Genomic DNA, 22,127 nt, shown 5'->3' on the forward strand with positions numbered 1-22,127 from the left:
GATAACTACATCATTTCAATAAATTCCTGTATTCCAGAAGTAGTAGCCTTAGTGAAAACCACATATGCAAATTTCTTTATCCTACTCAATTTCCTCAATATACATACTCAGCAGTTGTTTGGCAATTAGTCAGAAGTATTCTCAGAAGGCTTCAATTTCTACTGTTTATCCTTCATAAACCAAAGCAAGGATGCAGTTCCCCATCCATGCATATATCCTCTATCACTCATTGTGGTATATACATCTTTATTATACATATAGATATGGACTAAAAGTATAGTATATTTAACAGAGTTTGCAAGACTTAATATTTGACATATTTTTTGCTTATCTTAGAGAACTAAGCGAGTCAAATATTACCATTCCAATTACTTTCAACTCACTGTTACTGTTTGTCAAGCTTTAGTTTATCTGTACAATCCCTCTGATAATTTTAATTTTGGGGTGAGTTGCTGATAAAAAGTCAACAGTTATGTTTGGGAACACACTCCCATTGGAAACTGAGCATGAATTCCACATCTAATGTTAAACTGGAATCTGATAGATCTCAAACCATGAAATTTTACAATATGTTACATATGTGTCGTTCCTGGTTTGTCAATAGTAAATCCACTAGGCACACATTGAAATAGTTGAATTTAAAGGTACTGCTGCAACAATACTGCTCTTATCAGCAAATCTACCAATTTAACAAATAAAAATAGACACATTATGGGAGCTCTGCTGCCTCTTTCCCACAGATACCATCGAGTTAGTTCTATGATTTCATAAATCTTTAAAGGACTTGCAGGTTTGGGCTGAGAAAATAAATGCTATTAGTGTAGGATAAGTCTACCTACTTCAGGGAACCAGGGCTGGACATAAGAACTTACCATTGTGGAAAAGGATTATATCCTTTCACCTAATAGAATGTATAAGGCATATCTATGCATGGACAGATAGGTACACAGACATTTCACAAGTGTGAGTGTACGTGCTGAATTTCAAATCTTTTAACACCAGTCTGCTCTCAAACTCTAGCAAAGAGCAGAGAACCTCTCATTTGCTAAGCCTAATAGGAGAGACACTGATTTCCTCACCCTTTTTGTGGAGTGTATCTAATTTATTTTTTATGGATAGTAGTGATAGGTTTTATTAATCATCGTATGGATCCTGAAGATTCCATTCTCCAAATAAGGAAATCTCTTCTGATTTCTTCCGTGGGTAATCTAACAGCATTGATGCATGACACACGTGTATGTTAATAGACAAACTGCCCTAAGATGAGGTGCTCTGTCAGTGACTGTTATTAGTTTCAGTATGTTTCATCAGAGGAAGAAGGCGGGTTTAATCCAAATTAATTGCTAAAAGGTTAACAATTCCTCCAGAATCTAAACCAAGAAAAGGTTTACAATGATCTTGTTAGCATTTCTTTCCTCAGAAACACAAATTCACCCAAGCTGATATAGTTTATCAGAATGGGAAATTTCTGACAGATTACTATTAACAATATTTGAGAGGTTTTCTGGAATTCTGAAATGCTGTGTTACAATATTTTACCAACATAAGACTGTATTTCCTGATTAAGAGGGTCTTGCTTCTAGCAGCTAAGAAAAATAATACCAATGCCCCCCTTGATTTTTTTTTTTAAATTGGCAGAAAGGAACAACTCAATTTGTTTTCATTTGAAATGGGGTGGTGTGTGTGTGTTTGTGTGTTTTGCACATGAAGCACATAAAAATGCAAAAGTTTATGCCTGTGTTAAGGCAAATTAAAGACATCAAATAGCAAATATGTAACAGAGAGTATAAGAACTAGCAAACAATTCTGCTTCATCAGACTACCTTATGAAATGCAGGGATTTATTGCTCAGTGACTATAAAAAATTTAATAAGCATGGATGGCTTCTCTTCCAGGACATAATCTCCAGGTTTGAACATATGCAAACTTTTAGCTTCTACAGCATCATATAAGGAAGCTTTTCAAGCATAGCTGTGCACTTTATGTTGCTTGAAAACCTCATTTCATGCTCCAAACACTTTTTTGAGTCGAAACAATGAATAACTGCCTATCTACCTTCTCAGCAGCTCTCATCACAATCAGACTTACATCTGCTTCCTAGGCTGAAAAACCCTCGAAAACTCTATTTATTGTTTCTTATACAAAATCTGTTCTTTATCTTTTAATTTCAGTTCTTAAACACTTTTGACAGTCCAATTTTTCATCTTCGTTTAGTCTGGGAAAGATGTTTGAAATACATTAAAAACAATTCTTTGGGGATGGGAAAATAATTTTCTGTCCATCTCTAACTTTCAATTCCATTTTACTATCAAGAACAAAGCATACAAAATCCACAAACGTGTATAATACATCTGGAAGCAGGTACTTAGAAATAGAAAGAGATTTGGACAATGAAATAAATTTACTCTCCCTGACTTCCTCAAGTGATTTGCTGCCACAAAATCTCCTTATATTTTATTTTCATAAATGCATTTACCATTAATAATTGTTACCATCTGTTTGAGTTGGTCTCCAACTTGTAGTGCTATAATTTTTACTTTAGATGATAAACTTGCTTATATCTTACTGTTTTTATTTATGCCTGCTGGAACTTTAAAAATAAACATGAAGTCTTCATACAAAAAAATTTGGAGTAACCTCAGAAGTCAAGTTACTATCATGAGTCACAGAGTTTCCAAAAGACATTAACGTTTATGGACACCCAAATTAAAATGTGTGATTTAGCAAATATTTAATACACCTTCAGAAGAGGAGATCACTTTCAAATGGTTTATGTGTACATATTAAAGATAAACAATGATAAGTTTTGAAAATTAAATTGTCTCATTACCATTCTGACCATGTCAAAGTTCTAATGCTAGTAACCAACACAGTTCTAGATGCCTTATGTATCATCTGCATATAAAGCAGAAATGTTTATAGTTCTTTAGGGAAGGATGAGGTAAACAAGTTAGATATCAGACAAAGCAAATTGTTTGAAAGGGAATGCCAATGGGCATTTAGACTGTGAAAAAGGGAATGGATATGATTTCTCCTGATACCTTCAAAGCAGGGATATGTGCTTTTCCAGAAGCTATGCTTCACCAACGGTAGACTATAAGTGATCAGTATAGCAGAGACTATGTAATATGTAACCTTTGTTGCTATATAAGACATTAAACATGAAAAGACATTGATTCCTTTTTTCAATTTTGAGGGCTTATCCATGAGATAAACTGTCATGGGTGTCTTCACAGAATACACTAGACTGAAACACACCTCAAATATGGAGCTACAGACCGAACAACAACAAGAAAATTACATTTTAATTAAATGCACAAGAAAACTGGGGAAGAAACAAAAAAATTGTGTATGTGAATGGCATTGGACAAATGAAAAATTATTATTCAGTAGCTTTTTAGTTAAGCTCAATTCATTCACAGCTTATTTTTAAAAATCTTTTTTTCCTGTTAATTTAAGATTACAAGGCAGTTGCTGCCTAATATACAAGACACACAAAAACTAGTAATAAAATTAGTTATCAGAGATGTGAGTGGTGGATGCAGCTCTCTAGCCTTGCCAGACTTCCTATCAGAAAAAGTATTCTAGGCAAAGTCCCACTCTGAATTGTTGTTAAGAGTGGGAAGCACAGCAGGAAATAATTTGTGCCCAACATGTTTTCATACAGGCTTCCTTCTACAAGATGAAAGAAATGTAATTTCCAGTAGTCCTATTAATCATCTGTCAAAAAAATTACTATTACTGTATACCAAAAAGGTAGCATATATTGCAGGGGAAAAATATATATATAAGAAAAATAGGCAGTTTAATGCAGAGGCTGTGATGATGATTCTACCGAATTAAGTGGCAAAAAAGTCAATTAACATTTTTTCTGTGGAGATCCAGAGAGAGCAGAAGAATTAGCTTAACAAAACACTAGGGCAAAATATGAATTGTTCAAATAAGTATGCAATGAAGGTTTCAATTCTGTCTAGAACTCCAAACAGTTGCACTGTTCTATTTACCATCAACCATGACATTTGCTCTTCCTCAGTTAGAAACACTCATCCTTTCCATTCGGAAAGCCTGTCATTTGAAAGTCAGCTTTAATGGCTTTCTTCCAGATCCCACATCCAGGCTTGGACCTATTTCTTCTGTATCAAGCCTCTAGGATAAAGATATTCTTTTCTGTTGCACGCTTAATGCTTTTGCTCAAGCTCTCATGCCACATGCCCCAATTCCTGACAGCTTCTTTCTAGTCTTGACAAATGAATTAATTTTGTATTTATTTGTAAACATTTGATCCTGAGTATGGAAGAATTATAACAGAAAGTAAAATAGTATGTATTTGAATCATACATTATAGCATCATTTTGGTTGGAAAAGACCTTTAAGATCATTGTCCAACTATTATCTAACTCTACCAAGTGTAATGCTAAACCAGGTCCCTCAGCACCACTTTTCTACATCTTTGAAACACCTCCAGGTATGGGGATTCAACCACATCCCTGGGGAGCCTATTACAGTGTTTGAGAACCCTTTCACTGACAAAGTTTCTTCTAATAACCAATCTAAACCTCCACTGATGCAACTTGAGGTCATTTCCTCTCATCCTATCAATGTCCTAACAATTTAAAAGCTAGGAGAGAGGCTGGCATTGTGGGGTTGAAGGAGGTGAAGGAAAGGAGACATTACCTTGCAGACAGGTGGTGGACAGATCAGTTAATAAGAGGACAGGACTGCAAAATGCTATGACCACAAACACAAAATCTTGTGCTTGCGTCAGTGGACATACGCAAACAAACAGACTGAGAAAATGATCTTTGATGTAGTCTTACTGGTTGACATAAGGAAAAAAAAATCCTTCTAATATTACCTTGTTTGAAGAACTTCTGTCTTTGATGCCCACTAGTTTTCCATATCTGTAAGACAACAAAAAAATCCAGGTAAGTTCCCGATGTGCAAACCAGCAGGTTTTGTGGTGATTGGCTTTCCTTTCACTCTCATCTCTGCCTGGATACTTCTACCTTTGTTTTGTATTGAGGCTACAAGCTGTTTTTTATTTTATGTGTGCTCCATCAGAAAAAAAGTACACAACCTCTTTTCAAGTGTGTGTATACTTTCAACTGGACAAGAAATAGTAGAACTTCATAGGATTTCATCAAGATAATGTGCTATGCTCCTCCTCTACACAGTAGTCTCACTTAAAAGCCCTTTAATATGCTTATGGATAATTTTGGCTCTAAATACTCTCCAATGCTGAAAAGAAAAAGAAGGGAGAGGTGATTTAATAAATACAAGGAAATAAAAAAGTGAAAATCTCAGTTGTTGTGGAGCATGGAGAGTGTGTAAGGCTATGAAATACAGGGGTATATTTGCTGTCTTCAACACATATTTATTTACTTAGTCAATCACAGCCAGCGGGTGAATAGATCCACTTTGTTAATGAAATAAGAAAAAAAAATCTAAGCTGCGGAGTGAAGAGATTATTTGCATATCAGGCTTTGTGACTAACATTTATGGGAGGTCAAACCATTCCCAGAGCTGGATCCAGTGCTGTCATCCTGGACTATATCACTGAAGCCTGACTGTGTAATATCCACATTTCACTTAATTGTGAGTGTTTGACTTTCTGTGCTACTGACCATGGAACCATATGCTAGAAGCAAAATGACCAGAAACACTCTAGACTGAGGTCCATATTCTGTAATTTGGAAAGGTTCCTCTGTGCATAACAAAACTACACAATATCACAGTATCACAGTATATCAGAGGTTGGAAGGGACCACAAGAGATCATCAGGTCCCACCCCCCTGCCAGAGCAGGATCACTTAGGATAGTCCACACAGGAATGCATCCAGGTGAGTTTTGAAAGTCTCCACAGAAGGAGACTCCGCAACCTCCCTGGGCAGCCTCTTCCAGTGCTCCATCACCCTCACTGTAAAGAAGTTTGTCCTCATGTTGAGGTGAAATCTTCTATGTTCAAGTTTTAACGCATTGATCCTTGTCTTATCACTGTGAACCACCAAAAAGAGCCTGGCCCCCTCCACTTGACACCCACCCTTCAGATATTGATACACATTGATGAGATCCCCTCTCAGTCTTCTCTTCTCAAGACTAAACAGCCCCAGGCATCTCAGTCTCTCTTCACAGGGGAGATGCTCAAGTCCCCTAGTCACCCTCATGGCTCTCTGTTGGATTCTCTCCAGCAGTTCTCCATCTCTCTTGAACTGCAGAGCCCATAACTGGATGCAATATTCCAGGTGTGGTCTCACTAGGGCAGAGTAGGGAGGTAGAACTTCCCTAGACCTGCTGGACACACCGTTCTTGGTACATCCCAGGATCCCATTGGCTCTCTTGGCCACAAGAGCACATTGTTGTCCCGTGGAGAACTTGCTGTCCACCAGCACTCCAAGGTCTTTCTCTGTGGAGCTGCTTTCCAGCTGGGCAGCCCCTAACCTGTACTGGTGCCTGCTGTTATTTCTCCCCAGACTTAGGACCTTGCACTTTTCCTTATTAAACTTCATGTGGTTTGCCTGCACTCAGCTCTCCAGCCTGTTCAGGTCACATTGGATGGCTGCACAGCCTGACAGGTGTCAACCAACCCGCCCCAGTTTTGTATCATCAACCCTCAGCAAACTTGCTGAGGGTACTCTCAATGCCCTCATCCAGGTTGTTGATAAAGATATTGAACAAAAGTGGACCCAAAGTGGATTAGTCAGGCAGGATCTTCCCTTGGTAAATCCATTTTGGCATTTTGACAACCTTTTTGTCTTCCATGTGGTTAGAGATGACCTCCAGGATGAGCTGCTCCACCATCTTTCCAGGGATGGGGGTGAGGCTGACTTGTCTGTAGTTGTCTGGGTCATCCTTCTTGCCTTTTTTGAAGACTGGAGTGACATTTGCTTTCTTCCAGTCATCAGGCACCTCTCCTGTTCTCCAGGACTTTTCAAAGATGATGGAGAGAAGTTCAGCAACAGGATCAGCCAGCTCTCTCAGTGCTCGTGGATACATCCCACCAGGGACCATGGATTTGTATGTCTTCAGTTGGTATAAGAGATCTCTAACCCAGTCCTGACTGACCAGTGGAGTGTCCTCTTCTCTCCAGTTCTGCTCCCTTGCTTCCAGAGACTGAGGTTCCTGAGGGCTGGTCTTAGGAGTAAAGGCTGAAGCAAAGAACGCATTCAGCAATTCTGCCACCTCTGCATCATCAGTTACCATATATCTCCCATATCATTCAGTTGCAGCTTGTCCTTTTCTCTGTTCTTCCTTTTATCATTGATGTATTTGAAAAAACTCTTCTTTTTCTCTTTCACTTCCCTGGCAAGACTCAGTTCCAAGAGGGCCTTGACTTTCTTGTTGCATCTCTACATTCTCTGGCTATATTTCTATAATCCTACCAAGTGATCAGACATTTTTCCCACATATTGTAAACTTCCTTTTTCTTTTTAAATTTTTCCAAGAGCTCCTTGCTTATCCATGCAGGTCTTCTGCCTCCCTTGATATTTTTTTCAAGGGAATACATTTTTCTTGAGCTTGGAGGAGATAATGTTTAAATATTAATCAGCTCTCCGGGGGACCCCTTCCTTCCAGAGCCCTAGCCCCTAGCTGAATATTTCTGAGTCATGAAGAGGGCAAATTTAGCCCTCTTAAAGTCCAGGGTTGAAATTTTACTTATCACCCTGCTTCTTCGTCTGTTGATATTAAACTCTATGTCATGGTCACTACAGCCAAGATTACCCACAGCCTTAACACCTACAACCAGTCCATCTTTGTTTGTTAATACCAGGTCCAGCATCACACTCCTCCTTGCTGGTTCTTCAACTATATTATATACTAGATACTCAAGTAACTGACAATGCCTTCTCCAAAATATGAAAGCTGGACTTCTCCTTAGGGTAAAAGACACATTAGTCAGCCTAATGAAAGTGAAAGCAGTATGTCATAACACGGAGAAGTAAAACATCACTCAGCGTTCATAAGGCCATCACTCTCTAAGCAGTCCCTTTTAGTCCTGTGTTTCTAAAGAGGGACAGCTATTTCCAGTGAAATATTTTCTTCAGCAGCATCTCACAATGTAAATGTGGCATACACTTTCTCATGGAGCCTACAGCTATTCAAAACCTGTGATAGTGATACCTTCATGTGAAAAATGACTTCTGCTCTTTACCGGATTCCTGCTGTGTGGCGATTAAAGCCGCAGATAGGTGGGCCAGAGCTTGCAAGGAAATGCAGCTAGCACAGCTGACCCCAACCATCCAAAGACATAATATACAACATATATTGTCACCCTCATCAGTAAAAAGCTCAGGGAAAGGAGAGAAAATGTTATCAGTCAATGTTATAACATTGGTATTCCCAAGTAAATGTTACAGATGCTGAGGCCCTCTTTCCAGGAAGTCCTCCTTTTGCTTTGTTTACACACACACCTTTTGCTCTCCCTATTTAAATATCACTATCTTCATCTGTGAGACTCTTTGCCTGCCTTCTATACTTACCCTGTCCTGCAGGAGAGGGGAATGAGCCAGAGGCTGGGTGGGTATTTTGCTGCTAGCCAGGCTAAACTCACCACAGGAGTTTAGAGATTACCCAAAATAATCATGCTCGCTGTACTTTTGCTACATCAGTAATGTTTCTAAAATAGTCAGTATGCTCTTTCAAAAGCTAGCAGCTATCAGGAGCATGGCTATTTAACCAGAGAATTTTAAAAGACACACGTCAAGGCTAATGGCTCAGTAGTTGCTATTTTTCACTCTGTGAAAGTGATAATAGAATCTGGTCCATGCAAATACAGTTTCTGATTTATAATTTTCTTTTTAATTGGCCCAGCAATCCTAAAGTAGCTCCATAATCAATGCATCAATCAAAGTAGTTTGCAAAAGACATACCTCATCCTACATATTTTGATAAAGCTGATGAGAATTGTAAAACAAGGTTTTCTTCATGTTAGGCTGCAGCAATTTAAGTGTGTGAAAATAGAAAGCTGTTATGCACAGACTTTTCAGGGAATTCTTTTTTCTTTTAGAATTAATTTTACAACCACTTTTCCCCTTATACCAGCTTTCTATCTGATTATCTGGGAAATGAAAAAGCAAACTCTACTTGCTCTATGTCTAAAATGTAAGCCTGCCTCCAGTCTCAGTGCTATACACAAGTATGTCATATGAGTATACAAGTATATAGAGAAATAAGAATATAACCTTTCTTCTCCAACTTTTCACACAGCATTTTTATGCTGTGAGAGACAGTGCCATCATCATATATATTTGGCAGGCATAAGCAGACCTGCTCCATTGGCTGATGGACACTGCCTGAAATTCAGAAGCCTTCTGGCTGACAATAGTTCAGCTGCTCATATCTAATCATGCTCAATCAGGATTCCAAATGTGTACACATTTCTTTATTATCTATTTGTCTTCAGCAACACAGAAGACCTAAAAATTAAATATGTATCTATATAAGAATGACAAGAGTTTTAGTTAGTTCTTGGATTTTTGTATCTTTTCCTTTCTTTGAGTAACAAAACATATGGAAAGCTTGACTATTTTATAAACACTTTTTCCTTTTTCTAGGTTTTGCTTCTTCCACTTTATATTTTTGCAAGTGTTTTACAGAATCAAAGAATCACCCAGGTTGGAAGAGACCTCCAACATCATCAAGTCCAACCAATCACCCAACCCTAACTAATCAACTAGACCATGGCACAAGTGCCTCACCCAGTCTTTTCTTAAACACCTCCAGGGATATGGACCCAAAATGCTCCCCAGAGATGATTTATAGACAGTTAAAATAATAAAGAAATCATCAATTATTATAATATTCTCCAAAATAATTGTACCTATGCATCTTTTACATGCTTTTTTGATCAGGTGTAACTCAGAGATGCATTCCATTTCACATAACTGTGCTTTATTTACCTGTCTATACTTTAGACAATAAACAATCTAGAAAAGAGCCACTGATACATTTCCAGTATTTCCTGAATTCATCAGGTGTGATTCATGCTTTAAGCACATTTGTATATTTGGTCTAGTTCCAGTGAATCTACTCAGTCATCCTAATTTGCATTGATCTCTCAGTTACTTAGTGACAAGAATATATATAACGTGGAGTCCTGAAATATGTTGCCTCATTTTCGTTTATGTTTCTCCTTTGCCTTTTCTTTTCACCCTCCTACTAACTGGCCATTCTTCCCTTGCTTTCTACTAGTCTTTACAAGACTTGATACTTTGATGAATCTTTTGCTTTACAATTATTTGTCTGTGCAAATTTCCCTTCCTGACCTCCTTTCCCTTTTCCCAGGAACCTAATTACTTTTTGTTTTCAACTTTCCTTTTGTTTTGCCACAATGATGACGCTCAACCAGCTCCCTTTATTTTCAGTTTCCTTCTGTACACTTTCACCAGCCTTCCTCTGCCTTCTGCTTGGACCCAATCCTGATCTACAATCCAGACTTGAGGAAGAGTGGCTGGAAATCTGCCCAGTAGAGAAAGACCTGGGAGTGTTGATTGACAGCTGGTTGAATATGAACCAGCACATGCTCAGGTGGCCAAGAAGGCCAGCAGCATTCTGGCTTGCATAAAGAATAGTGTGACCAACAGGACCAGGGAGGTGACTGGACTCAGCATTGGTGAGGCCACACCCTGAGTATTGTGTTGATCTTTGGGGCCCTCATTACAAGAAGGATATTGAGATGCTGCGGTGGGTCCAGAGAAGGGCAAAGAAGCTAGTGAAGGGTCTAGACAACAGGACTTATGAGGAGCACTGAAGGAACTGGTGTTGTTTAGCCTGGAGAAAAGGAGGCTGAGGGGAGACCTTCTGCCTCTACAACTACCTGAAAGGAGGTCGTAGTGAGATGGGTGTTGATCTCTTCTTGTAGGTAACAACTAATAGGACAACAGCAAATGACCTCAATGATCTTAAAGGTCTTTTCCAACCAAAACGGTTCTATGATTCTACTAAAATTTCTTGGGAGGTTGATTTTTTTTGTTTTATTATGGTTGGGGTCTTTTGGCTGAGGTTGTTTTTTAGCTTTGGTATCTGTGATGTTTGGGCAGAGCAGAAAGTACATCCCTGTTTTTTCCTGTCCATTTCTCAAAGGATTAGAAGGAGAATAACCACTCTGTGTTGGGAAACGGAACACAAACCTGGGAATTGTTTGCACAAAATAGTAGCCAATTTTTTTATTGTTGCACTGTCTCTGACTATCAGGAGGAACATAACTGTTTATACGGCAGGAGCTGCATTTGGTAGTGTTTTCACACCATGGGTCTTTTTAGGAATACAGCAGGATACATAGCCAGGTGAAAAAAAACCCTAAGGCATGGTGTTCTGCTGAATGTGTTTTATAGGAATTAGACTGTGAACTGAGCAGTTCCTTTGTGTGATTGGGAGAGTAAAGGCAGTAATTATGACTAGTTGCCAAATGGGTCCCAGTTGTGCAATTAAACAGATGAGTTGCTGGAATTCCCTTATGTCATTCTTGCTGCTCTAGTTTATGCTATGAACAATTGGCTGTCCTGGCAGTGATTTATTTAATTTCCTGATCAGCTTAGCCTGCAAACTGGAAAAAAAAAAAAAAAAAGAAAATGAAAAGATCTGGATATTGGAGTGAAACTGAGACAAAAAACTGAAATGCAATGAATTGGCACTCAGATGGACTCTATGGCACCTTCTTTATCTACAGATAGAGAGGGCAGATTGGGAACTATAACCTAGTAATATTAACATCAGAATGCATTTGAGCTAAATATTTATTTGTTTTTCTGTCCATCCATTCCATTACTGCAGTTCAGGCAAATTATAATACTATGAAAAACTGGCCAGTAACATCTGTGAAGTACAAAATATTCCAAACAAGCAAAGCATGTATAAATACATGGCATATGTTGTCTTCTGTGCAGATTTTAGCTGGACAGAGGAGGGAAAAATCATTTTGGCCCCAAAACTCTTTTGTTTGTTTCAAGCAAATTAATTCTAGATTTTCATTCAGGTGGATTTTAATCGTCACAGCAACAGGGACCAAAGCTTAGTAGGGTACAAGAGTTGTTTGACATATTCTGGGAAAGTTGCTGTTGAAAACTTTCTGTGTTAGGAGGGGCAAGGCCAAAAATTTAAAAAGAAAGAATAAACTCATTCCCCAAAACAACCAACCAAACAAGAGATAGAAATAACATAGAGTGATACTTTTCATTTGACAAATATTCCTTCAGAGAGGAAAAGTTTGCTCAGTCTACATATAAACAAAAAGAAGGTTTGAATATTATCTGAGAAAAGAAGTTGGGATCATTCTTATCCAAAATGTAAGTTTGATTGGTTATTTCCACTATTGGTTGTCATGCCTGAGGTCCTGAAGCAAGGATCAGGAGAGAAGATACTCTGACAATACACAAAGGGCAAAGCAAAATAAAACCTTCTCCTAACTATTTCGTTAAAGAGAAGGCTACAGTCTTGTATCATGACTGATTAACCAGAGGGTTTTCTAACTGTTACCCAGGTAATCGTTAGGCATGATGTTCACATCAAATCAGATTGTGATGGGTACATGGAATTCCTGCAGTGGACCAGAAAAAGGCTTACTTTATCTTAAAAGCTAAACTTTTGCTGCCCTTCTAGTCCAACACAATTCAGACACACATTGTATGACTTTCAGGAGGTTCCAACCTGTCCAACAGTTGCCAAATAGTTTACTTAGAACAAAAATAGTCTCTATTTAACAGTGAGGACAAATATTAGAGAGAAAACAAAAGGAAACAAGCTGCCCATATAGCTTTCATATTCCAAAATGGATATCATTTTGTCACTACCTTTTGAAACTTTTCAGAGTTCAGAGCTCAAATTTTATTTTTCTCTTTTGCTCCTCTCCCCAAAAGCACGTAACTCTTAAACATGCACAGAAGGGCAGTTTCCTCCCACTTTGTTCTTTGACTTTGACTCTATTTCACCAAAACACATTTTATGGTCAGGTTGGGGAAGCTGGAACAATAACTGGAATTCTTAATGTGAGTATTGTCCCTTTATCATTCCTTTACTGTTCACTGGTGGGTGACTTTATTCAATGTATTTTTTAGATAAAGATCTATTCTTGATAGAAAACATTTCCAGAATATGTGGTGAGGTGCTTTAATTGGTAGTTACTGACTCTGCTGAAAAGTCTTCTGATCTGAATTCACTCAACTTTCAGAGTGACCTCCGGTCCCTGTACTACTTCTTCACATTATACCTGAATGCCCTCCATTATCCCATTTCTGCTCCTCATATATTCATTTAGAAATGTCTGAGGGCACATTATCCTATGTCATTGCCTTTAGTATGCTAAGCATGTCAAAATTTTAAATTTTTTTGCTAAGAGACACATTTTTCAATTTGGTGGTTGTTCTCACAGTTTACCTTGGAAGCCTTCAGTTTCTAAAGTCTTATTCAAATAGGTTCTAAACGTTATGAAGCTCATGTATTACAGAAAGATTACCTTCACTTAGACACAAGTTTGGATAATGAAATCCCTGCTTTTGCAGTACACTTCTGCAAAGCCAATTAAGTCACTATGGAAGTAAAGAATGTGGGCAGATCCCTCAAAAGCTTCTCAGAAACTGTGTACAAAAAGTAACTAAGCCAAACACACTTACGTGGGAAAGAACCAAGAAGTTATAGCAAGATTTTAAAGAGCCATTAGTCTGAAACACCACAGCAATGTATTTGAATATTTGTCTATATATGGAGGTTCTGATTGACAGTTCCCAGTTAACTCCATGTGCTGGCACTCACATCACAAAAAAATCCACTGCCCAGATATAGAGACAACCAGAAAAAGTTACAGAATCAACTTTAGCTTGTAAGTGGGGCTGTGACCAGAGCTCTCACACCACACTTGATAGGGCTAATTAAGAGGGTTTGACTTTCCCAGAAGTTTTCTCCACCTTGGACAATGTCACATGTCTCATTTTGCATCAGCTATATTTTGAAAGAGTTTTAGAAGCTCACATATCTCTGAAAAAAACAAACCAGACCAAACTAAACCAAAACAAACACAACAACAACATAAAAAGAGACATAAGGATGTCTTAACTGACTAGAAATATCAGACTGTGAGTGTCCTTAAAGAAAATAAATCTATGAGTTTATGCCTACCATGACTGAGTTGCTAGGAAAGCTTTTAATGGCTTAACTCTTAAAGGGTTTTAGCATAACAAATCAGAAAGATGGAACTTATTTACTGATTGAATTCTGTGGGAAAATACTGCAGAAATGTTATCCTTGGATGTGAAAGGTTAGCGTTTGTACAGAGTACCCAGAAAACCCCAGAGGGAATTCCAGCACAAGGAATACAAGCCATCTCACTTATGACTTGAACTGAAAACTCTGGAAAAGCACCCAGTGAGTGCTCAGAGTGTTCTTGTATGTGCTCCTAAACAGGACCTCAGCATTGGTGATTCTAAATTAATTAATTCCAAGTAGTAGCATCATCTACCCATACTTCCCAGCAAGCCATTATACTGAAAGCCCTCAATTTCCCCACTCTCCTTCAGACCTCATTATGATTTGTTCATAGGCATGGGATTTTAAACAAATCCAGTTCATGAATGGACAATGTGAGATATTGAAATAAAGACACAGGCTGAATGTGGCTTGTTGCTATACGCTCAGTGGGGCTCAGACCAGTATCTGAGCATTGATGTGCTTAGACCATCAGATGGTAGCTTAGCATCTCCTTATGACTCCTAAGTGATTATTCACTGTTTTGCACTGAAGCCTACAGTCATGTATCAGAAATATTTTGATTGCCTTGTGCAGAGCATCAGCACATCTGAGGCGGTGTCAAGGTCAGTCTTCCACTGAATAAGAATTAACGATACATCACAGAATCACAGAATCAACCAGGTTGGAAAAGACCTCAGAGATCATCAAGTCCAACCTATCACCTAACACCTCCTGACAACTAAACCATGGCTCCAAGTGCCACATCCAATCTTTTTTTGAACACCTCCAAGGACAGTGACTCCACCACCTCCCTGGGCAGCCCATTCCACTGGCCAATTACTCTTTTTGTGAACTTTCTCCTCACCTCGAGCCTAAACTTCCCCTGTCACTGGTTACCTGGGAGAAGAGACCAACCTTCACCTGTCTACAACCTCCTTTCAGGTAGTTGTAGAGAGCAGTTACATTCCTAGGAATTTTTTCTCCACAATGTTTGACCAAAGATATCTACACACTGGTTAACTTCTCTTGAGATCACTTAAGTTAAACTAGAGTGATCACACATTGAAACAATGTTCAAGCCACAGCTAATCATACATGTACTTCAAGCATAATGTACCACTTCAAGAAATACATTCTTGCATGTGTCCAGATGTCAGACAAGAGGCAAGAGAAATACCACTGCAGAGTAACACAGCACTTAAAACAAACAGACGTGGCGTAAACTTGTCCTATGCAACTTCACGTTTGTTGTATAAGAAGGAATGCTCCTCTTGGAAGTGGCAGATTTTTTTCTACTGAATGCAAAAGAGGTTTAAAATTACTTGTTTAGACTTAGACAAATAATTTTAAATGTGTAAGATAAACCTCACCCCCATATCATTGTCTTTGAAGAAAAAAGATCATAGATTTTATTGCTATACATAGAATAATCTCAGCAGAACACAAAAAAAAAAAAAAAACTTAGTTCCAAAAGGTGTTTTATAGGTGTTGGATCAAAAGCCAGATCTAAAGTATCCACAGAGTTGCTAACATCAAAACCTTCTCATCACTATGGAAACAAATCCAGTGGGAAATGACTGCATATTTCTGTTACGTACCAATAATTTCTAACAACATAACTTCAACGAGTCCTCAGTTAGTAAAAACACTGTTTGCAATATTTTTAATCTGATGTCACATTCAGAACCTGTGGTCAGTTTATTCAAGGAAATATCTGTCTGCATACAGATGAATATGCTAAATATAGCATAGACTAGCTTCCTATAGATGGGGATAAGCTATAAAGATACAAATGCAGAGACAGGACCAAGGAAACTCATTAAAGCATCAGTGTAGCTGTTTAGAAAATAAGTGCTTTCATATTCTCCCTAAAACAAAAGACATAAAACCAGTGTCATATGTGACTATAAAAGGTGTATGAAATATATGACTGGTCATAACCTGGAAGAGGTAACTGTAAATAAGTCCAAGCAAGAAGTGCTGTAACAGAATTTGCTACTACAATACAAATCACAGGAAGATCAGAACTAAAGCAGCTCCATGTAGATTTCTGTTGTAGTTGTCACCATGATTATTTGATTATTATTTCCTATTAAGTTCCTTAGTGTAAACAAGGATCTGAGCAATTTACAAAACCCACACACAGAAGTGCATGTTATCTGTTCACTAATAAACTCACTTCAATACTTTATCTGTTATCTTTGTGTTACCTACCCATTTTGTACTTAATTCCAGATTTCATGTAAAATAATCTAACGATGCTTGTCTACATCTTCTCTTCAAGGCATATCTAATCTCATATATGCCTATATAGACACTTGCCCTATATTCATTGCTCTCTACAACCATCTGAAAGAATCACAGAATGACAGAATATTTGGGTTTGGAAAGAACCTCCAGAGATCCTCAAGTTCAACCCCCTGCCAAAGCAGGATCACCTAGGACAGTTTGCACAGGAACACGTCCAGGTAGGTTTTGAAAGTCTCCAGAGAAGAAAACTACACAACCTCTCTGTGCAGCCTGTTCCAGTGCTCTATCATCCTCACCATAAAGAAGTTTCTCCTCATGTGGAAGTGGTACCTCTTGTATTCCAGATTGTACTTGTTCTGTCTAGCTTGTACTATCACTGGGCACCACCAAAAAGAGACTATCATCACCTTCATCTTGACACCCACTCCTCTGATATTTATGCATGTTGATAAGATCCTCGTCCCAGCCTTCTCTTCTCAAAACTAAACAGCCCCAGCTCTCTCAGTCTTTCTTCATAGGACAGATGTTCGGGTCCCTCAATCATCCTTGTAGCTGTCTGTTGGACTATCTCCATCAGATCCCTGTCTCACTTGAACTGGGGTGCCCAAAACTGCATACAGTATTCCAGTTGTGGTTTCACCAGGGCAGAGTAGAGAGGGAGGAGAACCTCCCCAGACCTGCTGGACTCACTTTTCTTAATGCACCCCAGGATACCATTGACCCTCCTAGCCACAAGGGCACATGCTGTCCCATGGATTACTTGCTGTCCACTAGAAGAAGGTTGTAGTGACTATGTTGGTCTCTTCTTCCTAGTAACAAGTGATAGGACAAGAGAAAATGCCCTGAGGTTGCACAAGAAAATTCTTCACTGAAAGGGTTCTCAAAGACTGGAAGAGGCTTCCCAGGGAGGTGGTTCAATCCCCATCCCTGGAGGTGTTTCATAGAGGCAGAGATGTGGTAGAGGCATTTCACAGAGGCAGAGATGGTTTAACACCAGCCTTAGTACAATAAGGTAATGGTTGGACTCAATAATCTTAAAGGTCTTTTCCAACCGAAATGATTCTGTGGTTCTATGATCCAAACACACAATTCTTTGAAAAGTATTAAATCCCAGTAACAAATCTGGTTGGCAGTTTCACAATTCCTCTGCATTCGGACGAGTCTCCTATTTATTTAACTTTTGGTCCTTTTAAAAGTTACAGCATTGCATCTTCTGCAAAAATCTATTAGATTATGGCAAACGTAATACCACTAGCTGCCTACTGAACACTCTTCCCATCCTCAGTTTCTAAGAGGTGGCTTTTACTCTCCACCTAGCAAACACACAGATACAGCATAAACTTGAGTTCTGTTTCACAGGTCTGCACTTGAGATATTGATATACCAAGTCAGTGAAATGATACTGAAATAGTTCAGAGGGTTCATGCTGTTTTCTCTTGTTTCATATTTGTGAATAATGAGATGTCTGCCTTTACATTTACAGCAGAAACTTGACCAATGCCTACTCTACACAACCAGACAGATTTTGGGATACAACATTGCTCAAATTTCTTGGGGACTGGTAGGGAAGCAGATATTCCTCCACTGAAGTTCATATTTACTAATTTTCTTATTGCAGCCATTAGATATGGGGGGAGAAAATTACAGGGTCATAAAATTACAGGTTTTCAAAGAACAATGTATCAGTAAACTAAATCAGTAAAGCACCAAATATTGATTCTATAATTAAAATGTTCAGATGAATGTTTTGCTTCAAATAGCACAGAATTCAGCTGGCCACTACAGTATAGTCATAATCAATATTTCCCTCTGTGTCATTAAAATGGCCTACTCTTAATTCCTCACCTCATCTGGCAGTGTGGGAGCTACTTATTTCTTACTATTCTTCCTGTAGAAGAGTGTTACTGGTTAAATATTTCTTCATATATTTGTCTGGCTGAGTATTGGACTATTTTAAAATTATTTTTAAATATACAACAAAGTTCAGACAAATCACTAATTTAATATGAGTTCTAAGGTTAGTAAATAAATCAAACCAAACCAAAAATCTTCCCATAGAAAATATGAGAGAGGAAAATAGCAATACTAACAAAGATTAAAATTTTGAATAAAAAATGTTTGTGCAGTAATGAGAAAAAAAAATATAACCAATGGAATAAATTAACCATAACACATGGTAGGATGGTAAATATTCGCCACGTATTTTCAGAGTAAATATTTATATCCAGAGAAAGCTATTGTTGTCAGTGGATAAACTCCTTCATCTGAAGCAGAACAAACAACATGAGGAGTTAGTACAAATTTCAGCAGTTAGTACAAGTCCACAGACTAATTGAAAAGGAATGATATCAAATATATAGACGTTATAAAAACCTAATAAAAACAGGGTGAATAAAAAGCGATCTGAACAGTTTTCCAGAGGAAAAGAGAATTGCAAAAAACAAACAAACAACAGCAAAAAATCCCCAACAAACAAACCACAAATGACAAACCTGTCCTATATCAAACCTCACCTGGTCATTCATTAAAAAAAAACCTCGTATGGAACAGTCTATTCTTAACTATATCCAGAAGCAGCTGTTGAGCGTCTGCACCAGTGACGTCCATTTCAATACACTCCTTCCTTGGGGACAGCAAAGCACAGATAAACAATGATAGGGGAGCTACAATATCTTCTCAGTGAAATGCTAAAGTTTGTTTGTTTTCTTGTTTTTAATAAAGCTGCAGTAAATTCTTCCATTTTCCATAGAATCTCATAGGCTCTTGGCAGCAGATACAATATTAGCTCACAATCTCAGTCTTGCCTAGGTTTTGAGGAAGAATTTCATAAACATAAGCAGGAAGAAATAGATTCTTTTAAATAAAACTATTTAAAAGCTGATATTTGAACACAATTAATTTCACTTCTTTTCATAGATTTAAGCATACCTTCACTGTACAGACTTCAGAGTGTTGATTTACAAATGAAACCTGTCTCAGTATTCACTTGAAGCTAGTTTCATGAGTTTTTCACTGACTTTTTAATCACCTGATGCCACAGTCTCTAAAATAAAGCCACCCGGCCAAGACAGCTGGATCTAGCTCTGAGAGAAATAAATATAAATATTTACTCTGAAAATACATGGTGAATGTTTGCCATCATACCACATGTTATGGCTAATTTATTCAGTTGGTCATGTTGGGTTTTTTTGTCTCATTCTGGAGAGCATCTCTAAGCTTTTGGAAGAAAAGATTATCAGCAGGGATTCATAAAGGGGAAATAACAATTGACCAAGCTGATAGCCTTCTGTGATGGCATAACTGGCTGGGTAGATGAGGGGAAAGCAGTAGATGTTATCTACCTCAACTTCAGGAAGGCTTTTTGCCACTGCCTCCTACCCTGGTAGGCAAGCTTAGCAAGAATGGGCCAGATATGGACAGTGAATTGAGACATGGCTGAAGGACAGAGCTCAGAGGGTTGTTATCAGCATTGCAGAGTCTAGTTGGAGGTCTGTAGCTAGCAGTGTTCTGCAGGAGTCTTCTGTGATTCTGTGAGAAACTAGTGTCTAAAACAACTTACCTTCTAATTAATGTGCAGTCATAATGTGTGCTCAGACATAAAAAGTCTGTTGGATTCATATAAAATAACTACATAGTCCTGACAGACCTCCCTACAAGAGGAGAAAGCAGAGTTACGTGCATGCTAATTGAAGTCTTGTCAGAGATAGAACTGAGTGATCCTGTTCATCAGGAAATGGCTGGCCTCAAACAGGACAGAGTTTCTTGGACATAGTTCTCAAGAAAGGATGACACATTGTGGCCTGCAGTTGCGCTTGCATGACGTGCAATGTTCTAAGATTAGAAAAAAACCTCTAACAATGTTCTGGGGATAACTTTTGCTCTCCATTAGCAAGCACTTACTCACTCTTAGGATGCAAGTTTTCTAATATAGGTAGGAATTTTGCCTTTTATTTTCAGAACTGAGAAGCTCTTCAATTAAAAAAAATAAAATATTTATAACAGAAATAAGCTAATTTAGTGTCATGAGATCTGTCTGTGGTGCATTGAACTTGGTTGTCTGCCAGGCCACTACACAGCCACTCTCTCATTTCTTTTTCTCAACAGAACAGGTGGGAAGATGAGATGAAAAATCACTTGGATTGAGCTAGAATCAGCAAATCATAGAGTTGTTTTATTTGGAAAAAAAACCTTTTAGATCATCAAGTCCAACCATTAAAAGATAAAAGTGAGGAGATACCTTCAACCACCTTGGGAAAACAGACTCAATTTTAGAAAAAAATACTTTCATTTCTTGACAATTAAAATAGATTTAGGTAGAGAGAATAAAAAGACAAAAGATAAAATACCTTCTTTCCATTCATCCTTTCTTTCCAGGTACAACTTCGCTCCTTCACTCCTAACTCCTCTGCCTCTTTCCCAGTCAAAATGGTGCAGTGTGGGCTTACATATTCTTTGGGAAACGTCCTCCTGTCCTAGAGTGGAGTCTTCCTTGGGTCGCAATGTGGGTGTCTGCTCCACCACAGGGGCCAAGAAATATCTGGTCCACCAAGGCAATCCAGAGGTGCCAGGAAATACCTGCTCCACCTCGGTGCTCTCCATGGGCTGCAGAGGGATCTCTGTTCCAGCACCTGGATCACTGTTCCTCCTTCTCTCACCTCAGTGCTTGCAGAACTGTTTCTCTCAGGATTTTTTTTCATTCTTCTTTTGTTTTGCAGTATTTCTGGCCTTTCTTAAGTACACCTTCTCCAAGGTTCTGCCATTTTGGCTGCAGGCTCAGCTGTGCCTTGCAGTGAGTTGGCTGGAACTGACTGCAACCAGTTGAGTCTGGCACAAGATGGTCTCAGCCTCTCCTCACTGGGGTGGCTACTGCAGCCCCTGCTGGCAGCACCTGGGCACCTGCACCTGGTACCTTATTACTGAACAGAGAAAATGGAAATTAGTCCACACAGGTGTGTGGTTGTAATACAAGCATTTAATACAACCACCACTACACTGCCCCCCGTGCTTGCAACATTGAAGACTACATTTCCCTGCCATTTGTTTACCCTTTAGCCTTTGATTTGCTAAGACCAACGGGGATGCCTGTGACTATTATAGAAATGCCATACTAGGACAGGACTGGCTGCTTCCACAGAACCCCACAGACACCTACAAGGGAGAAAGAAGGACCACTTGCTGCCATCCTGGCCCCATTTCAGTCATGGAGCAGCTGTGTTCACCCTCCTCTACATGCTGAAAAACTGAGTCATCCAGTGAACCCAGCCTCACTATTTTAAGACTTCATTGAGCATACGATGTGGCCATAAATAGAAACATGTCTGAAGACAAATAAATACTAAATAAATTGCTCGTTTTAGCTTGTTGCAAAAACTGTAGAAAATATCTGTCCTTCCGACATGAAAGTCAAGACACTTTTTCGCCATTTTTAGCTAGCAGTTCATCTGCTTCCTTTGAATTAAGGAATATTTCTGTACTTCGAAAGCTCTGCAAGCTGAATAAATCAGAACCTATTTTGTCGCTTTCCAGTATCTTAACAATTTTCCTCTTTTTTATTGATTTCCAATCATTTCCATTTTTAATTCAAAATGGAAATTTCTACCCAGCTGATAATGTTTATGTCTTTGGTTTCTGTAAAAATTAGCCATCCTGGGTGGTTTCTTGTGGCAGGAACTGATGAAGTACACAGTCAGTGACTGCACCTG

Source organism: Indicator indicator, chromosome 9 (genome assembly GCF_027791375.1).
Source record: "Indicator indicator isolate 239-I01 chromosome 9, UM_Iind_1.1, whole genome shotgun sequence".
NCBI classification, from domain to species: domain Eukaryota; kingdom Metazoa; phylum Chordata; class Aves; order Piciformes; family Indicatoridae; genus Indicator; species Indicator indicator.